At 40.3% G+C, this 19240-nt stretch overlaps 1 pseudogene across 1 annotated transcript; it reads right to left on the bottom strand.

Annotated features, from left to right (window-relative positions):
* Window positions 1–5521: 5521 nt before the first annotated feature.
* LOC144686065 (protocadherin gamma-C5 pseudogene) lies at window positions 5522–8449 on the bottom strand (annotated as a pseudogene). The gene has a single exon (XR_013577843.1). The product of XR_013577843.1 is annotated as a protocadherin gamma-C5 pseudogene (transcript).
* Window positions 8450–19240: the final 10791 nt, after the last annotated feature.

Genomic DNA, 19240 nt, shown 5'->3' with positions numbered 1-19240 from the left:
TCTGGTTAATTAATGCCCTTCGAGAAGCAAATCAGCCAGCCTAACCTGGCCTGGCCTTAATATGACTCACAGCAATGTGGTAATTTTCTGAAATCTATCTAGCGAGAGGGAAATAACTCCTGAACTCTATTTTAAATAGTTGCCCATAATCCCGAAATAATGGCTACTAGCACTTGATTCTCCCGTCGGGAAAACACCATTCAGCATCCACAAATTGAGGTGGCTCTTTTCCCAGTTACCTTCATTTGATCCAACCAATGGTGAACGGCTATTCTTCAAATGGGCATATTTTCTCTTAATTTTCTATATGACAGCCCTCCTTAATTCTGAACTAAAATCTCTGGTCTAAGGAGTAAAATATCAGTTTCCCAAGTGTCTCTTCATCACTGAAGGCTCTCATTAAGAGGATCATTACAATAGCTTTTCTGTACCTATCCCAGGGAGTTCCTGGGAGAATCGAGGCGAAGTGATGCTGGTCTCGGTGCTGCTACTGCTGCTATTGTTCGGAAACAGAAATCGAAGGCTGACAGGAAGGGCGTAGATTGATTGTCCCGGGTGAGTATTGCTGCTTAGGCATTGAGTCGATAAATATATGAATTATTAATAAGGAACTAGTGAGTAGCTGATGAGCATTATATTTTTATTTCAAGTAATATTTTTTACAACTAGTAAATTGTAGTAAATATTGGTAGGGTTTGTCAGCACTAATAGATTTTATAAATAGTAGTAAGGTGTATTAATATTGCTAAGGTTTTTTTTAGAAGTACCAAGATTACCTAATACATAAAGGAATGGAAGGACTGCTCCAAACTCAAGAGTGTCCATACTGTACTATGTGATAACACCAGGATGCTTTCCATATCCTGTGTAACGATTTGTGCAGGAACTGCCGTCAGTAGCAGCAACTTGAGTTGCATGTTGTGGAAATTGAGTAGCATTGGCGTCACTGCGGTGGATCCGTGAGGCTGAGGGCTACGTGGTTAGCACATTTATAAATGTGGTCACCCCACATTTTAATACTGCGCAGGATGGCAGGGAAATGGTGACAACTACAGTCAAAAGTAGGCAGATAGTGCAGGAGTCTCCTGAGTGCACCCCACCCTCCAAGCAGTATTCAGTTCTGAATACTGATGAGAGTGATGGTTGCTCTGGAGAGTGCAACAAGAGCCAGGTTCTTGGCACCACTGATGGCTCAGTTGCACAGGAACGTAAGGAAGTCTGGAAGAGCAATGGCCATAGGTGATTCGATAGTTAGGGGAACAGGTAAACGTTTCTCTGGCAGCAGACGTGAATCCAGTACGTATGTTGCCTCCCTGGTACCAGGGTCAAGGATGTCACCGAGTGGCTGCAGAGCACCCTGAGGGGTAGGTTGAACAGCCAGAAACCGTGGCCCACATCGCTACCAAAGACATCAGTAGAAAGAGGGATATGGCCCTGCAGTCAGAATTTAGGAAGCTAGGTAGACAAATAACAAGCAGAGCCTCAAAAGTAATAATCTCCGCATTACATCCAGTGAGAAGCTCAAGTGAGTACAGAAATGCAAGGGTAAGATGGATGAATGTGTGGGTGGAACGACGGTGCAGAAGGGAGGGCCTTATATTCTTGCGACATTGGAACCGACTATGGTGGAGAATGGACCTGTACAAACTGAACGGGTTACACCTGAACAACGCTGGGATTGAGTTCCTTGTGGAGTGCTACTTAGTGCTGTTGGAGAGGGTTTAAACTAACTCAGTAAGGGTGTGGGAACTTGGCGAAAATATCAGGAGAAAATCCAGAGAGGAATACCAGGGTGCACAAAATACAGGTAGAGACAGGTAGCACTAAAATAGAGGATAAAAAGTTAATAGGTTAGGTAAGAGAAATGGAGAAAGTAATAGTTATAGAGACTAAATCACGGTTACAGTGCTTGTATGTGGATGCAGGGAGTGTGGCAATTAATATTGGCGAGGTACAGGCGCAGATTGCCATGTGGAATTATGATGATGTAGCTATAACAGAGACCAACTCAAGGAAAGTCAGGACCGGGTATTAAACATTCCTTGAAACAAGGTGTCCAGGAAAGATAGGAAATGAAGTAAAGGTTGGGTGGAGGCTGGTGGTCTGGTGGAATTGCTTAAGGAGAGTATTGATGTGTTTGAGAAAGAGGATACCCCAGGGGGGTCAAGGGCATAATTGATTTGGCTAGAGCTAAGGCAAATAAAAGTGCAATTACATTGCTTGATGTAGAGGATAAAGAGGAAGCAATCTTCAAAGAAATTACAAAGAGATGCAAAGACTATAGAGTAGTTTTAATGGGGATCTTTTAATATCCGGATATAGACTAGGATAGTGAAAATGTAAAGTGGAGAGAGGGACAGGAGTTCCCAGAGTTTGTATGTGCGCAGTTCAATGCGAAATGGGGCACTGAGAGACCAGGTTCTTGACAATGAGTTGGGCCAAGTAGATCAAGTGACAGTGGGAGAACATTTAGGGGTCAGTGATCGTTGTATCATAAGTTTTAGGATGACTATGGAAAGGTACAATTAACAAGGCAGAGTAATAATAATTAACTGGGAGAAGTCAACTTCAATGGGGTAATAGCTGATGTGGGGTCAATACATTGGAGCCAAAGGTTGGCAGGAAAAACGGTAGTCGTAAAAAAAAAGAAAAAAAACAGTCAAGTGTAAGGGTTTTGGATTCTGGGCCAGAGATATCTAAGGTAGGCAGTCGACATTTCATAAGTAATTTTAAGATAGTTGATTAATTTTGTTAAGAGACAACAGTGTGTATATGATGCATTGACTAATTAGACAGAATAAGTATACAACCCATAACAGTTGGGAGTGGTTTACTGATCCCAAAGGACCAACGGACAGTTGGCACAGAGTGTATTGATCTCAGTAGCCTGTAATAACAGCATTCTGCTCTCTAGTAGGAGTGTTAGGAATCTTCTCCCTCGGTCATGCCCCTCCTCCCTTTCTTCCTCTTCTATCTGAAGAAGGCATCTTCCCAACGAGCACTGCCACCTAACCAGGAGAGCCCGAGCATTTATTAATATATCCTATGTCGGGGGCTGGTAGCTTCCCCGTGTCAATCATGTATTCAAACCCTCCTGGCCAATGGATACACGGCAGGTACCCAAATTGTCAGCGTGGGAACCTTCTCCCCTGTTTATCACACTGCTTAAGGTCAGCTTTTTCGTTTACATCATGCTGAGGGTCATTTCCTTGGCCGGTATAAACATTTGTATGGGTAAGGGGTTGCAGCCGATGCCATGCCACCAACTTTGGAATATCAACATGGCAGCCTGAGTCAAGTGACTTTGCCGTTTCCAGGGCCCGTTTAGAAGTTGAGTTATTTATAAATTGCCTTTCCAGGGAGAGAATCAATGTTGTTTAGATAATCTCATAAATGTTCTATACGATGCAGAAAATACAAATTTAATAAGACATCGTTTTATTGCACAAGGTATATTGCCTCAAAATGGAAATATAAGGGAAACAAATCCAGAGCTCCCTGGATGACAAAGGAGGTAGAAATTAAGATAAAGAAGAAAAAGCATGCTTGCGACAGATGTCAGGTACGAAATACAATTGAGGGCTAGGCTGAATACAGAAAGTTCAGGGGGGAGGTGAAAACGGAAATAAGCGAAGCAAAGAGAGAGTATGAAAATAGGCTGTAACAAGGTCCCTGTTTCAATTTGATCAGTGTAGAATCTAACTTAATGTATGTAAAGCGAAGCCAATTGTCTTCATTCTTGTTTATGCAAATTTTGTGAGAATGGATTTTTAAAATATATTTTTGGGGAATATTGTCTCATTCTGTAAAGGAGGCTGTGTGTCTGTGTGCGTGTGTGATTTAATTAAGCTGGGCAAGAGTTTGATAGGAGTCAGGTAATCGGGCGGTTTGAAAACATGAATAGAATAGAGGTGTTAAGTTGAGGTAGAAATAAATAGATTAGATATAATATTTGCATTTTTAGATAATTTTATAGTTTGTTTCAATAACAATGGAAGGTCAGAGGTTATAAGAAAAATGTTTGCATCTTGCAGGAGCTCATAGGTAAACAAGTCGTAGGGATATGATGTTTTATTGACCCAGAAGTAAAGGCAAGATGGAAACATGAAATATCTTATATTTGGAAGGGTTTGAGTTTGAAAGAGGGGTATGAGGGCAATGGAATTGATACGAAAGGGGGAAAAAAAGGTATAATATAGTTACTGTGTATAGCTGTTAAGCTGTTGAACTGGAGATCAATTGAGCTGGAGATGGCTGGATATCGCTGGGGCTGTCTGAGCTGCTGAGATAACTGAAAAGCTGGGTTGGGAGAGGATGCAGTTTGAATCAATCATCCAGTCAAGTTAGAGAAGTCTTGGGCTGCAGCAAGTGGTTTTCTTCTGAAGTGAATTCCACCGCAAAGTGGAAGCGGGTAAAGGTCAAGAGGTACACCTTTATTGAAGCAACTGCAGTTTTCCTTGTATAATATTATTGGATTTCATAGTAGACATCTATAAGAGAGTGTTGCCTGGAAGGTATTTGCTTGTGGGTTTGACCAAGTAAAGAGTTTTGGGGCATATGTTTTGTAAGACTAACCTTAAATGTCTAACTGCAAACTTGAGTGCTCACGTTTTTTTTAATCTTTGTAAATAAAACTTTTACTTTTAATTTTCAAACCCTGAAATGTTACTGGACTTCTTAATGCTAAGATCGGTACGCCTTTTTCTCGTTAGCACAATACAAAAAAGCTTCAGTTCTGCCGAAGGGCCATGAAGGCTCGAAACGTTAACTGATTTCTTCTCCGCCGATGCTGCCAGACCTGCTGAGTTTTTCCAGGTAATTTTGTTTTTGTTTTGGATTTCCAGCATCCGCAGTAGCTTTTAGCTTTTTGTTTTTACAAAAAAGAAGGTTGTGGCCTGTAAACCAAGTTTCCCTCTGGGATGTCGTTTGCACAGCAATTAACATGGCTATGGACAAAATTGCCCTTTCCTTTCCTTTTCCTTAAACTGTAATATATTTGTTCATTTAAAGCTTTACCGATTTCTTCCCCGGTTACTTTCTCTAACAAATAATTTTTTACATTAACATGTAGAAGGCTAAGATGCCATTTCTGCAGCCCCCCTAAGCATCTTTCGTGTGTGAAGCAGATTTGAAGGTATAATCTACGGTTAAATGTTTTGGTAGATGTGAAGACTCTGTGATATGGATAAAATCATGCATAACTGTGAATGATGACTCCAACAAGTATCAATTTTAGTCAGAAGCAATTATCTTACTAAATAACTTTCTTCTGATCTCAAGACGTGGGCACATGCAATTCCCTTCATCTCCTTGGACTGCAGCGGTTCGAGAAGGCAGCTCAACACCACCTTCTCAAGGGCAATTAGGGATCGGCAATAAATACTGGCCCAGCCAGTGAAGCCCACATCCCGTAAATGAATTTAAAAAAACATGAGCAAAACGCAAGATTAGACTTTTCTTCACGATTGGCTATACTTTGGAATAAAATTTTGGCAAAATAAATGAAGATCCCTTCACGTCAGCGATGAAACAAAGCATTTTATTGTCTTAGGGTATCAGCGAAAATGTCTGCGATGGGATGATCTTTTACAATTCTTGTTGAACATGTTTATACTTCAAAGTGACAAAAACCCAAACTAGCAAGTTATTCAAGGATGGGAAAATATGTATTCCCCAGGAAATCACAAAAAAGAGCACATTTAGACTGGCGTCACTATAATTTTCATCAGTGTTTGTGTCAGCTGCTCCAGTGTTAGTTTAACGTATACGAAGCTTGCTCTTGAAATGGATTATATTATATACCAGTTTCTCTGGATAGTACATGACACATCCGTCACTGTGTGAATATGCTGCCTGGAATTCTAACTCACGTTGGTGTCATTAACGTTGATATCGCTCAGTGGTAATGTAGGAGGACAGGTCTCTAGAAACAAGAAGTCACTTTTGGATGATTCCGGCGTTAAGCGAATGGTGTAATTATAAGTCTCAGAAGCAGGGAGGGTCTGAGCAGCTCCATAATAATTGAAAGATTTGTTTGGTGCGTGCCTCAGATTAAAGACATCGTCCGAATTCCTCCGCATGCAACAACAATGCATTGTAGGCCTCTGGTTAATCGTATTATGTTGGTCTTGCTTGCATTTCAGAGTGACCAATAAAATTATGATTGCAAGAAATATGACGCTTGTTGATGCAAAGATTCCTATTAAATATATATTTAGATCAGAGAAATATTCAGCGTGCCTAAGATGGTTTTTATGTTCAGGAGGGTTATCTGTACCGTTCGCGTGCCTTGACAAGAGGATTGTGACCGTGCTTGATAAACTCGGTTCTCCATTGTCCTTCACCAAGACGACAATTTTTTGTGTGGTGCTGTCTTGTTCGATAAAGCTTCTTGTTGCCCTGATTTCTCCAGAGTAACGACCCATAGTGAGGAGACTCCGATCAGTGGCCTCAATCAGTTCATAGAAAAGCCTGGCGTTCTGGCCGGAATCTGCATCATTAGCTGTTACCTTGGTGATTAAGTATCCTGGATATATTGAGTGGGGAATAGTCACCAATGCCGCTGAAGTATCCCGCCTTGGTGGTGAAATAATAAGGGGAGGATTGTCGTTTTGATCTAAAATAATGATGTTCACTGTAGTAATGCAGCTCAGTGACGGAGATCCACCATCCTGAGCTTGAACTATGATCTGCACGTTTTTCAGTTGTTCATAGTCAAAGGAGACCAGCGGAAAGATGCTCCCACTTTTGGAGTTTATTGTGAAGTAACCTGGCGCCGACGCATCTTGCATCTTATTCTCCAGAATAGAATATGAGATGTCGCCATTATTTTCAAAATCAGGATCCGAAGCAGTAACAGAAAAAATAGAGGCACCAGGAGTGTTATTCTCCATCAGATACACGTTATATAAGGACTGTGTAAACTGCGGAACGTTGTCATTTATATCAGAAATCGAAAGGAAGATAGTTAGATTCGTGGAAAGAGAGGGCGATCCAGCATCCCAAGCTGAAATTGATATGTTGTAAAGTGCAGTCGTTTCACGATCCAGTTTATCACTGGTCACAAGCTTATAGCGATTCGGCAAAGGCGCTTGGAGTTTAAATGGAACGTTGATTGGAATCTGACATCGAACTCGCCCGTTCTCCCCAGAATCTCGATCGGTTACACTGAATACAGCGAGCACAAGACCTGGAGCCGCATCTTCCGGTACCATATTGGTTAATGAAGTCAGCTTTATTTCCGGGGCGTTATCATTCACATCAACTAATGTAACAAAAACCTTGGCATGCCCTACGTTTGGAGCATTGTCCACAGCTTGGACATCAAGCTCATAAACGTCTGATTTTTCATAATCCAGTAACCCTTGAACTCTGATCTCGCCGGTTTTCCTTTCCAAATTGAACAAATTGCGCACTCTCTTTGAGGCGTAATTGCTAAAGGAATATTTGAATTCAGCATTCGCACCTTCGTCTAAATCAAATGCGTGTAGCTTCGTCACTAAAGTACCATTTGGTGCGTTCTCTAATACACTTGAACGATATATTTCGTGATCAAATACAGGTGCGTTATCATTAGCATCTGTAACAGTAATAATAATATCAATTGTGCCAGACCTTTGTGGGCTACCCGCATCTAGAGCGGTCAATATCAGTTGAAAAGATGCCTGCTGCTCGCGGTCCAATGCTTTATCCAACAACAATTCAGCGATTTTTCTACCATCGTTTCTTGTCGGCATTTTGAGGCTGAAGTATTCATTTACACTAATCTGGTAAGTGCTGATCGTGTTTGAACCAACGTCTGGGTCGTGCGCGCTCTCGAGAGGGAAGCGCGTCCCAGGGGCAACTAACTCGGAAAGGGACAATGCAAATCTATTTTCCGGGAAATTCGGTGAGTTGTCATTTACGTCTAATATCTCCACTTCAATAGGAAAAATTTCCAAAGGATTTTCGAGCGAGAGTTCCAAAGACATGGAACAGGTAAGGCTCTCCATGCAAAGCTCTTCCCTGTCAATTCTTTCATTAACAAACAACACGCCATTTTCCAGGTTTACCTCGAAATATTGTTTTCTTTCAACAGACAGCAGCTGAAATTTCCGCGACAATAATTCTCGAATGCTTATCCTTAAATCCTCAGCGACGTTTCCAACAAACGAACCAATCTTCAGTTCCTCTCGAACAGAATACCGAATCTGACCAATAACCATATCCGAGACACAAAGCAGGAACATAATATACGTCCCGCTGCTGAGTGTATTCGCCATCGCTCTGGTTTTTCTTCTACCTATATCAGAATTGATGACAATTTTTCCAGTTGTCGCTTCAGTCTAGCACAGAAGGCGTGTTTGCTCATCACGATTAATAACAAACCCAAAAATTCAGAAATGCGACTGGAAAAATCCTCTAAACATTGCTTTACGGGGTAAACGCAGGCACTGTGTCCTTTCCTTGCGATTCTGCTCTGAATTTCATAATGACGGTGGGGGTAGATCTCTCAGAGCGTCACAGCCGCTTATTGGTAGACAGCGACGCAAGGAGCCTCTGCCAATAACTGCACCAAGCTTTTCTTAAAGCAGGCATTTTTTCAAAATTCTTCACGAATATTTACGAGTGTTCAATGAAAAATCCCCGGCATATATACGAATCATAATTTTATATTTTTCTTTAAGAAATAGACAGTTCATCAAAAGATAATATGTGATGTTTGCTTATCATCAATAACAATCATTGCATTTATCGATAAATTGCTTTAAACTAAGTCAACATTTTATCCAGAGGACTCCATGTCAGTTTTTTTTCAGGTAATCTATTGACAAAGGTCGTTGAACATGAAGTTTTGAAAAATAATTTAACAATTCGACATCAAAGTGTCCCGACTCATTTATCCAAAATTTATAGGTTAAAACCTTGGAATTTAAATAACTGCTTCATGTTACCGGATTGTAAATTTGAATTTCAAGTCTACAGGATGTGGGGTGGGGAGGGGGGGGGGGGGTACATAACTTATGTCAGGTGGTTATGCATACTCATGCCCTCTGTAACGAGAAATACTGTTTTGCAATAATGATATTTGAAATGAAAAGCACATTACCCTTTGTTTTTCCCTTTATAGCATGCATGGCTAATTTACATTGAAATTGCGTTATCATCCAATTACATTTTGAATAAGAACTGTTAAGTTCTTGATAGTATGGCAGATTTTTCTTTCACATTTGGAAGACCGGTTCAAAACCATTCTGGATTCGATTATTTTAGCCATTTTGCGAAATAGATATCAAATGCCGTCGGAGTCGGGAGTGACGCAAAAATGCCACAATTTCCAGATCTTCTTCATTCTCTACAGAAGGGCCACGAGGAGGTTGGTGTCGGAAAATAAATTAACACGTTATTCTCCATTTTGATTTTGCTATTACCTCGCAGCAAAAGGTTTACTGTTTTTTGGTTCGAAGTTAACTGAATCTATCCATTTTAATCAAAGCAAAATACTGCGGATGCTGCAAGTCAGAGATCAAAACAGAAATTGCTGGAAATACTCAGCAGGGCAGGCAGCATCCGTGGAGAGAGAAACAGAGTTAACGTTTCGTGTCGAACATGCCTTTTCTTCAAGAGTTCCCTGTGCGTAATGCTGGCATTACGAATTTGAATCATTGTTAATACGCAATAACAAGGTTTTGCTTTCGCTGCCTTCAGGACAGTAACTCAGGAAAAATCATGAAGTTTGCAGACGGAGCTGCCCTCTGCTGGAAATGCGGGAGCTACGTTACTTTCTACGTTTCGAAAATAATATTTGTAATCCAATGCAGGAAAACTTCAAAGCAAAGAAAAGCACAGAAAGATAGGAAAAAATCCCTTCCTGCATATCTTCACAAATATAAACTGGCCGCAGTAGGGCAGTAGTAGAAATTCCAGAATCAGATAAGATTTATTACATTTAATTTTATTTTCTCCTATAACATCAATACATTTCAAACTGATTTTCCAACATTACGGTATGGACATTTTATTTAAACTAAAACCTGCTTAATTAGATCATCAACGATATTGGATGGTTTCTCTTGTAACATCCAATGCTGTAACAAACATAAAGATGTAGAATACTTCGACATTTAGAGTGGACTAACTGACCATCTAGGAATGCTACCGAATTATCTCGTGGTCTTATTAACTCCAGGAAAGACGGCCGATCAGTGAAGAAGACCAATTTGAAGTTAACACGACACAAAATCAAGCTACTACGGATGCAGGAAACCTGAAATGTTGAAGGATCATTCAGCCTGTTTCTCTCCACAGATACTGCACGACTTACTCAGTATTGACAGCATTTCCTGGTTTTATTATTCTTAAAGGTGGCAATATTTAAGCACTGGTGTGCAGTCCCGTGCTGCACTGCAAGTGCAGACTCAAGTGTTTCTTAAATGCATTGAGGATTTATGTGTCTGCCACGCGAGATCCTGATTCCCACTACCCTCTTGGTGGAAAACAAAAGTCTCGTCAACACCCCTCTAATCATTCTACCGATTATTTTCAATCTATGGCTTCTGGCTATTGACCTCTCTGCAAAGTGAAACATGTTTTTTTCCCACTTCACTCTATCTCGGCGCCTCATAATTTTATGGACTTCGATTAAATTTCCCCTTTACCTCCTCTGTTAACAAGAAATCTCCATTCATAGCAACGTAGAAATATATCAAAATACAGCAGGGAATTAGGTCACCTGGTCTATTGCGTATAGGCCGACTGATAAAGAGTTATTCAGCCCAATCCCACTTTCCAACTCTTGGTTCGTAATCTTCGAGGTATTAACACTTCAAGGGCATATCCAAGTATTTTTATATATAAACTTAACATCGCTCTCTGCCTCCAATAGCCTTCTATCAATGAATTCCAGACCCGAAAAACCTTCTGTGTGAAATAGTTGCTCCTCAACGTCCTTCAGTTCCATTTACCAGTTAGTTTAAATCCCTGTGCCCTCATTGTTAGCCTGTACACTAACAGAAAAAGGTTCTTCCCATCCACTCTATCTAAGCCCCTCAGTCTCCGTCCAGTCTCCTTTGCTCCAATGAGAAAAGCCCAGTCTATCCAAACTTTCCTCATAGCTTAACTACTACATTACTTGCAGCATGCCGTTAATTCCCCTCTGCTCTGTACCGTCTAATTTGGTGACATCCTTCCTGCAATGTGGTGAACAGAACAGTACCCTGCATCCTGGCTGCGATCTAACCAGTGTTTTATAAAATGCCAGCAGTCATCCTCCTTTTATATTCGTGCATTGACGAAGAAATGAAGGAATACAATTTCTCTTCTTATCTTAAGAGGTCTGTGCACATGCATAACATGTTCCCTCTGCACGTAGCTTAACATATCTCACAGGGAAAGTGTTACACACTATTATTAAAGATGTTATAGCAGGGCACTTAGATAAGTTCAAGTTATCAAGCAGAGTCAACATGGTTTCGTGCAAGGAAAGTCATGTTTAACCAATTTTGTAGAGTTATTTGAAGAAATAAAACGTGTTTTGGCTAAAGGCGGTCTGTTGGATGTGCTGTACATAGATTTTGAGAAGGCATTTGACAAGGTGCCATGTCAAAGGTTAGTGCGTAAAATAAAAGCTCATGATGTAGGGGGTAACATATTGGCATGGATAGAAGACTGGCTAGCTAACAGGAAATAGAGAGTAGGCATAAAGAGGCCATTTTATCGGTGGCAGGCTGTGACCATTGGTGTGTCACAGGGATCAGTGCTAGGGACTCAACTCTTTGCAATTTATAAAAATGATTTGGATGAAGGGGCCAATGATATGGTGGCTAAATTTGCTGATGACACAAAGATAGGTAGGAAATTAAGTTGTGAAGAGAACATTAGGAGGCTACAAAAGGATATAGATAGGTTAAGTAATTGGGCAAAGATCTGACAAATGAAGTACAATGTGGGAAAATGTGAGGTTGCCGATTTTGTTCGGATGAATAAAAATAGAAGCATATTATCTAAATGGTATGAGATTGCAGAACTCTGAGATGCTGGGGGATCTCCGTGTCTTAGTGTATGAATCCCAAAAGATTAGTTTGCAGGTGCAGCAAGCTTTTTGCAAAACTAATGGAATACTATCCTTTATTGCAAAGGGAATCGAATACACGAGTAGAGAAATTGTGCTCCAGTTACACAGAGCATTGTTGAGACCACACCTGGAGTACAGTGAACTGTGTTGGTCTCCCTATTTAAGGAAATGTGTAAATGCATTGGAAGGAGTTCAGGGAAGGTTTAGTAGATTAATACCTGGAAAGGGCTGGTTGTCTTATGGGGAAAGGCTTGGCAGGCCAGGCTTGTATCATCGGAGTTTAGAAGAGTAAGAGGCAACTTGACTGAAACAAATAAGATCCTGAAGGGTGTTGACAGTGTAGATATGAAAAGGATGTTTACTCTTGTGAGAGAATCTAGAGCGAGGCGCCACTGGTTATATATAAGGGGTTGCCCATTTAAGACAGAGAGGAAGAACAAAATCTCTCGCAGAGTAGTGAGCCTTTGGAATTATCTCCCTCAAGAGATGGCTGAGGCAGTGTATTTGAATGTCTTTAAGGCAGAAGTAGATAGATTCTTGATAAATAAAGGGGTGAAAGGATGTCGGGAGTAGGCAAGAATGCGAAGTTGATTTTAAAATTAGATCACCCATGATCTTATTGAATGGCGGAGCAGGTTCCCGGGGCCAAGTGGCCTACTCCTGCTCCTAATTAATATGTTTGTATGTTCATAGTATAATGTAGGGAAGTTAAAAGTTAGTCAATTTGTTCATAAGAATAGAAAAGCAGAATATGTTTTAAAAGCTGAGCAACTTGTAAGTCTTGATGGTCAAACAGACTTGGGTGTGCTTGTGTAAGGGACGCAGAACATTAGCATGCAGATACAGCATGTTTTGTTTTGATCTGGTATGATAAATTTATTTTTGGTTCGTCAACATCCGTAAAGCTTTGAGTCTTTATTCTCTTAGCAAGTGTCTTGAATCTCAAACTTTGCCTATTTTCAACAAAACGTTAATGGCCCATAACCAGATCGCACCAAACACTTGGGTATCTTGTCTGGGATCACAACATTGTGTATTCTTGTGGATCATTAGTATTGTGCATTCCCATCTCTCTCCCAAATTGATTATGTGGTTTATTTCTGGAGTGAATTATTTTGTGATTTGTCTGCCCACTTGCTGAGTCCATCGATATATTCCTCCACTCAACAATTTTCTGCCTCGCTATCTTCCATATAGCCATTTCAAGAGCGGCTACTGAACAGAGTCACTGGAGTCTGCTGATGAACTTTTAACAAAAAGTTAAACATTTAGTAAACAAGAAAAGTTGAGCAATATTACGCACTCCTTCAGCCACACCCATACATTTACAGATATATACAGATTCCTATGTTTAACACAAGTTACAAAAATTATTTTATACCCTACTATTCACAGTAAGTGCACAGTCCATGCTAACAAATAGGCGACCAAGTGACAGATGCAACCTCAAACCGATGCTGTGGATCCATCATCAACTCATCCAAACGCGGCCGCACTGTGAGCCAATCAGTCTCATTGAACTTTTTCAAACGAGGGCTTCCAATCTCCACTCTCCAAGAACTCGCTTTGGAATCTTCTCCTAAACGATGCTTTCTCTCGGGCGCTTTCCAGAAGCGTCCAGCTCCAGGGTTCCAGACTCACCTTCTGCTACTTCTGTCCATTCAAGCTTCCTTGAACGCACTCTCTCTCTCTCTCTCTCAGAATCAGCAGTGCCAACAGAACACCAAAGCACATGCCCGTACTAAGGAGTTACATGTTTTCAGCTGTCTCCTTGGCTCTCCTGGCTTCTCGTAAGCCTATTATGCATTAGGCCAGCATGCTGAAGCTTTCTGCCTTTAAGCTTGGAAGCATTCTCTGCTCCTCAATCTTAGCTTATCTTAGCAGGACATTCTCCGGATTCCTGTACTTCTCCTTTGATTAGACGGTATTTTTGAGACCCCTCGTCTCAATTGTTTGGGGAAAACTACTTGCTGCAGCTCTCTCCTGACCAGCATCTCCTTGCAGATAGCTTAGCTTTAGTTTGGGAGTTGCTATCTGTCCTTCTCTACTGCTTCTGCTGGTAACTCCTTTCAAATTTAGAGCACGCTGACCAACTGACTCAACTGCTTTTGGTTTCTGTGTGTGTGGCTGGGGCGGGGTTGGCTCCCTCTCTGGGACTCTGTTGTTCGGTTTTTATTCTAATTTGTTTTAACTTCCCTAAGCTGCAGCTGACCATACCTGCAGGGGCAAAGAAAACAGACATAGTTGAAGTGATAACACAGCATTTAAAGTTGTAAGTGATATGTAACACTGGTGAGACACAACTGGAGGTAGTGAGGCTTCAATTAGAAATTAAGAAGCTTGAATTTGAACAAGCAAAGAAAATGAAAAACTGGAACTAGAGGCCGCTGGAAAGGAACAAAAAAGAGAGATTATTTCTAAAATAAATGGAAATGCAAAAACATCATCTTCAGAGCGAAAGTTACTAATGGAGGAGAGAGAGAAGACAATAGACAGAGAGTACCTACTTAATAAGCTGGATTCAAAAAAGAGACATCAGATGCTGAGGGAAGTTCTGATGATGAAAAGAAAACTGTTACCTAAAACACATTGGGGAGATGTTTAAATTTGTGCAAGCTCTACTGAAGTTTGAAGAAAGAGAGGTGGAGCTGTTCTTCATTTCGTTTGAGAAGACAGCTAAACAGATAAAATGGCCACGGGAAAACAGGGAACTTCTGTTACCATCTAGGCTAGCGGGTAGAGCACCTGAGGTTTATGCATTACTGTCAGAAGGAATGTCAGTGGATTTTGATGTGGTTTAAAAAAAATAATGTTTTGGGTGCATATGAGTTGGTTCCTGAGGCATATAGGCAGAAATTTAGGAATATAGGAAAGAAACCTGGACAAAATTATATTGAGTTTGAGAGAGGAACCCAAAATAATTTTGACTGATGGATAAAAATATTAAAGATTGAGACAAGATATTCAGCTTTTAGTGAAGTAATTCTTTTGGAAGAATTTAAAGATTCAATTCATTCGTTACTGAGAACTCATGTGGAGGAACAGAGGGTTAAAACGGTAAGAAAAGCAGCATGGAAAGTTGATGATTATGGGTTAGCTCATGGATATAAACTTTTTTTTAATCACCCTTTAAATCAGAGAAGGATAGGAAGTGGGAAGTTGAAAGGCAGGTGGATAGTCAAGGAAGAGAAGGAGTGCCTGGAAATTCCCAGGAAGTTTTTTTTTCTCTCGGACTGAAAAGGAAGGCCCTTAGTGTAGAAGTGACACTCGAAAATTGAGGTGTTTTCATTGTAATAAAGTTGGGCGCAAAACGTCATTGTATTGGAAATTACAGTGAAAACCTGTTGGAATTGTGGGGATGCAGATAAGTTTCAAAGGTAAAAATACCTTGGGTTCTGAGGTTGAGGCACAGGAAAAACTAATGGTTCTGTACAGAAAAAACGGGAAGAATCGGTGATAGGTAAAGAAGCGGGAATGTGTTCACAACTTACCCAAGAGAGTACTGAGGAGCAGGCGACAGAAATCTTTGCACAGGCTGTAGTAGGTAAAGATATTAAAATTTTAAGGGACACAGGGACTAGTTAATCTTTAGTGTTGTTGGAAAGTGATCCTTGTTGCTCAGAGGAAGTATTGCAGGAACAGATGATAAGTGGGGTTCTTGGAGATGCTAAACCCATTCCATTGTGGAAGGTAAAAAAGGTGAGGTGATTGTTGGGGTAGTGGAAAAATTGCCCATTGAACGGATTCAATTTATTCTCGGTAATGATGTAGCTGGGTCACAGATGCAGATGTTGTCTCTAGTAGTTGAGCAGCCTGTAGAGCTGTTTCCAACGAAGTGTTGCAGAAATAACATCTTGGATTGTTTCCAGATTGTGTGGTAACAAGATCCCAACCTCACAGGAAGAAGAGCAAGTTTAAAAGCGTGGAAAAGGTGCTGAAGTTCAAATAGCTGACACTGTCTTTGATAAAGGCAAAATACTTCGGATGCTGGAAACCTGAAACAAAAGCTAAAAATGCTGTAAAAGCTCAGCAGGTCTGACAGCATCCATGGAGAGAAAGACAGAGCTAACATTTCGAGTCCGTCGGCTCTGAAGAAAAGCCATGCAGACTCGAAACATTGGCTCTGTCTTTCTCTCCACGGATGCTTTCTGACCTGCTGAGCTTTTCTTGCATTTTTTTATTTTGTGACTGTCTTTGATAAAATTGTTCAGGATGAAAGATTGGAGGAGAATGCAGCTGAGATAGTTAGCTCAAGGCAGTTGGTAGTGTTGCAGAAAAGGGATCCACAAACAAAACAGTTATATCAGACTAATTACCCAGAAACAGAGGCAGAATCTATTCCATTATGCATTCCCTTAAGGGTAATGTGTTGATGAGAAACTGCTGGCTGCATCAGGTTTCAGCAGATGAAAACTGGAGGGAAGTGCACCAGATTGTTTACCCTTTGGATATAGAAATGAGATACTGAGAATAATTTCTGAAATTCCAATGCAGGGACATTTGGGAATTAGAAAGACACAGGCGAAAGTACAAAAACATTTTTATTAGCCTGAATTTCATAGGGATGTAGCAAGATTCTGTACAACAAGTCACAAATATCAGGTGATAGGGAATCCACAAGCAATGATTAAGCTGACACCTTTCATTCCACTTCCATCAATTGAAGATCGTTTTACTAGGGTCATGATTGATTGTGTAGGACCCCTCCCTAAAACTAAAAGTGGAAATCAGTACTTACTGACAATAAGAATGTGTCTACAAGGTTTCCTGAAGGGATACATTTGAGAAATATCAAAACAGAGAATTGTGGATGAGTGGACTAATTGTTTTACAAGATGTGGTTTACCAAAATAAATACAATCAGATCAGGATTGAATTTCATGTCACAGTTGTTTAATCCAGTAATGAACAGTTTGGGGATAAAAGAGTTTAAGTCAACACCTTACCAATCTGAATCCCAAGAGGTGTTGGAAAGAAGGCATCAAACTTTAAAGATTATCATGAGGTCTTACAGTCAGGATTATCCACAGGATTGAGATGGGGGAATTCCATTCTTGTTATTTTCTATTAGGGATGCTCCTAATCAATCGACTAGATTTACTCTTTTCGAATTAGCCAATGGTCATGAGGTAAGGGGATCACTGAAATTGATTCATCAGAAATTAGTGGGTCAAAATTCGGAAAATACTCTCCTGGATTATATATCAGACTTCAGAGAAAGATTGGACAGAGCATGAGTGATTTGGGAACATTTAAATACAGCTCAGCAGGTGGTGAAAGTGGAAGCAGATAGGAGAGCCACAGCTTGTAGTGTTGTTGCTGGGGAATAAAGTGCTCGTTCTGTTGCCATTGCCAGAAGAGTCGGTACAGGCAAGGATTAGTGGGCTTTACAGGATTGTAAACAAACTGAGTGAAGTAAATCATTTAATAAAAATGCAGATAGAAGAAAGAAACAGCTGGAGTGTCATTTAAAAATGTTTAAAAAGCATTTTGAAAGGGACGAAGAGCAAAAAGAGGTATTAGTGGAGTGGATAAGGAGAAAGAGGCAGTAATACAGGATTCTGAAATTGATTTTCCTCTAATCAAAGTGGCTAATGTGCAGGTGCTTGAAAATTTAAATATAATACTGAGTTACCTTTAAGACAAGTGTCAAAGTGATTTGGAGAAGCCATTGCAGTCTCATAAAGCTATTTGTGGGAATAAGCTCCACAGGGCCAATTTAGCTACACATGATGTCAATGTAGAAGTTTCATCTTCGATAAGGTATCACCCTTTTGGATTAAATCCAGCAATGTTATCACAAGTACAGAAAGAAATTGAATTGAATTCAAGCTTCAAAATGACAACATTGTGCCTAGTTTCAGTAACTTGAGTTCACCTACCGTGATGGTGCCACAACTGGATGGAACATAAAGACTATATGTGTGGACTATCGAAAGGTGAATGCAGTCATAGAAAAGGATGTATATCCTATAACACGGTTGGAAGATTGCATTGAGAAAGTGGAACAATCAAAGCTTATCACAAAGATTGACGTGCTAAAAGGATAATGGCAAGCACTGTTCTCGAAGAGGGCAAAGGAGATATTGGCTTTTGTGACGCCAGATGGAGTACATCAGTTTAAAGTCATGTAACTTGTTATGAAAAATGCACCTGCAACATTCCAAAGACTGACAATCAAGTAATTGTAGGACTGAGCAATTGTGCTATTTATATTGCTTAATTGATAATTTTCAGTCAAACCTAGGAGTAGCATTTCCAATAACTGGAAGAATTATTTAGTGGGCTAGAATAAGCTAATTTTGGTGATGAACTTGGCTAAAAGATTTTGAAAAAGCACAAGTTACATATCTAGGCCATAGCACTGGACATGGTAAGGTGGCTCCGAGAGATGTGAAATTCAAAGCCATCGTGGGTTTCCCCATGCCTACAACAAAACGAATAGCTTAGAGTTCTGGGCATGAGGAATCTTCACCAGAAATTTGTACCAAATTTTGGCCGTGTGGTTGTTTCACTAACAGAACTGTTAAAAAAGATCAAGAAGTTTTTATGGAAACAGAAGCGTCAGAAGGCATTTGACAGTTTGAAAACTGTGTTAGCTAAGATACCAGTTTTGGCAGTACCCAATTCTGCCAAGCAATTTAAGTTGGCCTTTGACGTGAGCAATATAGGCACTGAGGCCGGACTGTTGCAAAAAGATGAAACTGGAACTGCGAAACCGATAGGGTATTTTTCAGGATGTTGAATCTACAATAGAGAAGCTATTCAATGATTGAAAAGGAATCTCTGGGTCTGGCATTGGCATTGCAGCATTTCAGGAGTTACGTTGCAAAAAATTAATCAGAAACAATTGTTTATACAGACCACAATCCTTTAAAGTTTCTGGACAAATTTCGAGACCGAAGTGCAGGGCTATCCAAATGGAATTTATTACACAGCCATTTAATCTACAGATTATACATGTGGCTGGACGAAAAAAATCGAATTGCAGATGCATTGTTGAGAGTTTAAAGATGAAAGGAAAATTGGACATTTAAAACCTGGACACTGAACTGAAAATCCCCCTGTTGATACCAGGGATTTGCATATATATGTTTTTTGTTTATGTCAATGCATGCATCTGGTAATGTAATAGTGTGAGTACATAGATGAGTATAGGAGGTAGTGTAAGATGGGCTAAGACATTTA

Source organism: Cetorhinus maximus, chromosome 10 (genome assembly GCF_964194155.1).
Source record: "Cetorhinus maximus chromosome 10, sCetMax3.hap1.1, whole genome shotgun sequence".
NCBI classification, from domain to species: domain Eukaryota; kingdom Metazoa; phylum Chordata; class Chondrichthyes; order Lamniformes; family Cetorhinidae; genus Cetorhinus; species Cetorhinus maximus.
Note: the sequence above shows the minus strand (reverse complement) of the source record. Positions and strands in the feature narration are given on the sequence as shown.